Source organism: Carlito syrichta, unplaced genomic scaffold (assembly GCF_000164805.1).
Source record: "Carlito syrichta isolate Samal-C Ts95f unplaced genomic scaffold, Tarsius_syrichta-2.0.1 Scaffold303292, whole genome shotgun sequence".
Classification (NCBI taxonomy): Eukaryota; Metazoa; Chordata; class Mammalia; order Primates; family Tarsiidae; genus Carlito; species Carlito syrichta.
The window spans coordinates 437,103-441,843 of NW_007247388.1; positions in this window are offsets into that span (position 1 = coordinate 437,103).

Sequence of the window (4,741 nt, forward strand, 5' to 3'; positions counted from 1 at the left end):
CTCGACCGCGCGGAGGCTGCAGCTCCCACCCGGCGAGGCGCGAGTGTTGGCGTGTGCGGTGGGGGGTGGGGGGCGCCACGCCCTCCTCCTGCCCGCTGCTCGCCTGCCTCCCCTCCCTTGCCAGCCAGCCGCCGCCTGTCCTCGGAGACAAAAATGTGACTGTGGCACATTACGCACCATTAGGGAGACACTACGGTTTTAATGTGGCCTAATTAGTGCCGCTAACCGAGCAAATATTATTCTATGGAATAATGATCATATGAGGAAAATATTAATGCTTTTGAACTTTGCTCGTGGGAGCCGTTCCTCCGGCTCTCCCGGGACACCCAAGCGCGCGCAGACCCACCGGCAGATGCGACCGGGCGCACCTCCGGGAAGGCTAGCCCACCGGCCCGCTCCGGACCGCGTGTTCCATCCGCAGACGCACACCCCCACCCACACATCACCCAGCACGCAGAAGACCCTCTTCCGAAGGCGTTCGCTTCTTCTCTGTAGGAGGTCTTGGAAAGCAAATCAGACAGGAGTCCGCGGGGTGGGTGGAGGTGGCGGGGGGCGTCTCTCTTCACTCGGCGCCCCAGGTACGTGGCGGTGGGCGCGAGGGTGCGCTCCGCCCCAGCAAGGGCCGCCGGGCAGGTGGATTGCGGGAGAACGGCCCACTCAATTAGCATTAAAATTCACAGCCCCTTCTTATTGCCAAACGTTTCTCCCTCGGGAATTTGGTGAAAAGCAGGCATTTAACAATTAGGAAGTCGGAGGGCCCCTCGAAACAGGGATTGGAAGTCTCGATTCTCTTAGCGAGTTTGGAGGGCCGGGCCGGATGGACTGGGTGGGAGGCCTGTCCGGGCTGGCGTGTGCCAGGCGGTCAAGCACACGCCCTGGCTTTGCCCTCGTGGCACCCCCACGCCATTCTCTAGGAGCCCCGGAGGGCAGAGCCCAGGAGGCCGGCGACCCTGTTCTTGCGGCCTAAAGACACGTCCGGCTCTTCGCTGGTTGCTGGGCGGCCCCGGGCAAGGGCCTAAGAAGAGTCTGCAGAAGGAGGCCTTCTTTTCGGGGAAATGGGGGCGCATGATCCGGTCCCAAGAGCGCCGCCTCTCGGGAGGAATCCCCTCCTTCCCTGGCGGGGGAAGGGTGGGGGTGTCCCCAGGTCACATTCTCGCGCATTTTGGGATCTCTTTCCGGGAGGCGACGTCGGTGTGAGCTGCTCCTGTGAGAGTTGTTCTTCGACCCAACCACTCCACTCCCCGGCCCGTGCGTCTGGCCTAGAGATCGCCTCCCGGGCACCGGTCCAGCTCTGCGCGTCCCGGGGCAGGGGCAGGTGGGCGGGGCGGCGGGGCGGCGGGCGCGAACCTGGGGAGCTGGAGGAGGCCGAGGACCCGGGAGACCCCGAGAGCGCGACGGAGGCCGCCCCCTGCCCCAGCCCCGCACGGCGTCTGGGAACCCAGCCCCGCCTGCACCAGAGGCAGGAAACGGGGCGGGGAGCTTTCAATTTGTTCCAGTGATGGCTCTAACTTAATAAGGCGATTGATTAGCACTCAAAGTGCCGTTTTAATTAGCCGCTTCTTAATTAACATCGCAAATGAATTTCCCCTTCCCTGATTGGCATGTTCGCTCAACGCTCTGAGGCTTCCGTTTCTGCTCTGCCTCGGCCGCTCCGTTCCCTCTCAACCTCGGGAGTTGGCGGGAGAGTCTGCAACCTTCCTGAGGCCTTGTGACGCGACTGTGCCACACCAGGCCCTTTCGTTTCTCCAGGAGCCAGCCTTCCACGGACGGTGGTTCAGCTTAGGAGTGGTGAAATGAAGTCCCTCCCCCGACCGCCCCGCTCCTGGACACCTTCTCCGTCTCTGGAGGTGACCTCTTTCTGGGCCTGCGAAGGTCACCAAGCCTTCTAGAATTGGTGTAGCCTCCTGTAAATTCTGCTACCCAGGCCTGTCCACGTGCAGCTAGGTCCTTTTCCCAGCAAAGTATCCAGGAGTATTTTGTCTTTCCCTTCTGCGATCAGGAGAGACCCCTAGAGCCAACGCGTCTAGGGTCTGCAGCACAGCCTTGCAGTGAGATTAAACGTTTGGACAGTCAACAGACATTTTTGCACCATGATGACCTTTAGCTACCATACGAGTCCCTCAGTATCCCACTGTTGGGATGCGCTCCTTTGCTTTCATGACTGAACACACACTTCGCTTCCTTTAGAGAGGCTTCCTGCTCCCCCTACTCCCCCAAGGTAAGATGCCCCACTTTCACGCTGTAGCAGGCTCCAGCACAAACTCTTGTCAACTCTTTGAGGTGAGTTCATGGCTCTTCCTTCAGCACCTGGCATAGAATGTACATTCAGTTGTATTTATTGACTGTGTATGCACAAATTGAAGGAAGGAAGGAAGAAGTTTGTTTGTTTTTTTTTAAAGGCCACTGGGTGTTGCCCTGAGCTAGAAATAATAGCCACCTTTGTGCATTGTGTTTATTAACTCTGCTTCACGTTTTATAAAGAGCTTTTACATAGAGGGTCTCATTGGTCATTACAACCACCCTATTCTAGGCGAGAACGATTCCCTTCTTCCTCCTCCCTTCTTCCCTCCCTGCTTCCCTGTCTCCCTCTCTCTCTCAGCAGAGAAGGAACTTGGTGATCTGCAAGGTTGAGTGCCATGCCCACGAACATTGGAAAGTGGTAAGGTGGTATCAACACTCTCTTCTCTTGCCGTCTTCCCCTGCATCTCTGCTTGCCTTCCTGTGATCACCTCTCACAGCACCCAGCTAACTTCCAGGCAGAGCCAGCGTCATTAAGTCCCTTCCAAACTGCCCATCTTAAAAAACTTGGAGAGGCTTATAGCTCTCGCAAATTTTATTAAAACTTTCATCCTCTCAAAACTTTCATCCTCTAAAACAATCAGTAATTACACAGATCATTTAAACTGGCACCTATTAAAATAGTTTTCAGTTAATTTTTCTTTAATTTTATATTTTTCCCTCTGCCCCTCTTCTCATTCCACTCTCCCAGTTACAGTCTATTAAGGGACTCAATTTCAGTTACATTTTTTCTTGTCTTTCTCTCCCCCCCCTTTTTTGGTCAGCAGAGATGCCAAGCTCTTTCTCTTTCACGTATTATTTTTCTAAGCATATCTGTTCCAAATCCTTAAGCAGTTGGAAATAAACTGATAGATTAAAACAAAAGGAAAACTTCCGACGTATGTGTAGCTTTGAAATGGCGAGCGGTCACACAATCGTCAGGGAGTCAGCCTTAGAAGGTGGAGAGCTCATTTGTGTGTCTTGCATCTTTTAGAGCAAGAGACAATAGCCAGCTCCCTCGGTTTGGAGCTCTTGGCGCCGCCCAGTGGAGGGAAGCGTCTTTGCACCTCGTTGCCGTCGGTTGGCATTGTCACCATGTGGACCCTTAGAAACCTTCAAATTAAATATGGTAGGAAGAATCACCTGCTCCAAGTTCATCATAATCTGCGGGTGAGTTTCTTCAAAGTTAAGTTCTATTTTGTTAAAAAAAAAACCCTCTAATGCTCCGGTTTAAATACAGTCCCAAATACCAAATCTAGCTGGTGAAAGTGGATCGTGGCAGGTGTATTAAGGAACAAAATTTGTTAAAATATGCGAGAGTTTGAACCATTCTCAGCGGTGAGAAAGGAACATCTTTGGTGCTGACCGGTACTGATGTGTCCTTCAGGGCCAGGAAGGAAAAGTTTGTCTTCCTTGCACAGTTGGAAAATAACTGCTCTCTGGAGAACAATTCCAAAATCTTCTAAAATTTAAACACTTTTCTTTTTTCTTTCTCTCTTTTTTTTAAAATAAAGAAAATGAGGACCCAAAAGTGAAACATTATAAACTCATGTCAGTTTAGGGACTCTATTCATTGGTATTTAAATCCAGTGGGAAAATCTAACATGAAATCCAATTAATGCACTTCCTTTCATTTAGGAATGTGATAAATATGCATCCTGTTGTATTTCTGAATTTTGATTTTTTAAAAATGAAAAGTGGATTGTGCTTGCTTTGTCAGAAAATGCATGACTTCTTGGATGTATACATTATATTTTCTCTCAAGAAAAAAAAAGAAGAAAAAAGAAAAACAAAAGATGTGCTGAGAGAGAGAGAGAGAGAGAGAGAGAAATAAACACCTGAGAAAAGTTAAACAAAACCTAAGCTCTGAAGATCTTGTTTTTCATGAAGTTTGCGATTTGGTCTTGAGTCCCTCTTCTCTCTTCAGGCCACTCCTGGCATTTCCTCTCTGGAAGGGACCCAAATACAGGGACCTTGATGAAAGTCAAGGTCGTGTTTTCCCCTCACCATTGTTGCTCCCAGAAGCTGATCTCCCAACACCCACCCAGAGAAGTTTTCTGTGATAGTAACCTTTTCTTAAGGAAACAGGCTCTGAGACACTCACAAGGTGGGGTCTACCTGTTCCCGTTTGCTTTGCTTCGGAGTGTCATAAGACTCGCCCTCCTCTGCCCCCCACATTTCGACCTTTCTCTCTCCCTTTCTTTCCAGATTTCATCTTTTCGTAGGGTCCTGTTCCCGTCGTCTGCCCTGCCAATGTTGTGAATTATTCCAGGCAAAACATCCTGTCGAACCGCCCAACACAAGCTGTGCGATCAGCCCTTTTGAGCTCTTGAGTCGTTTTAGGCGTCGGAACAAAACAAAAACAGGCTTAACTGAATAATTTATCAAGGTCGAGAATAATTGATTTGTGCAGTGCCGTCAGATCTGGGTTTTAAGTTTGTCTTCGCCGCCTCCCCCCCCCCCC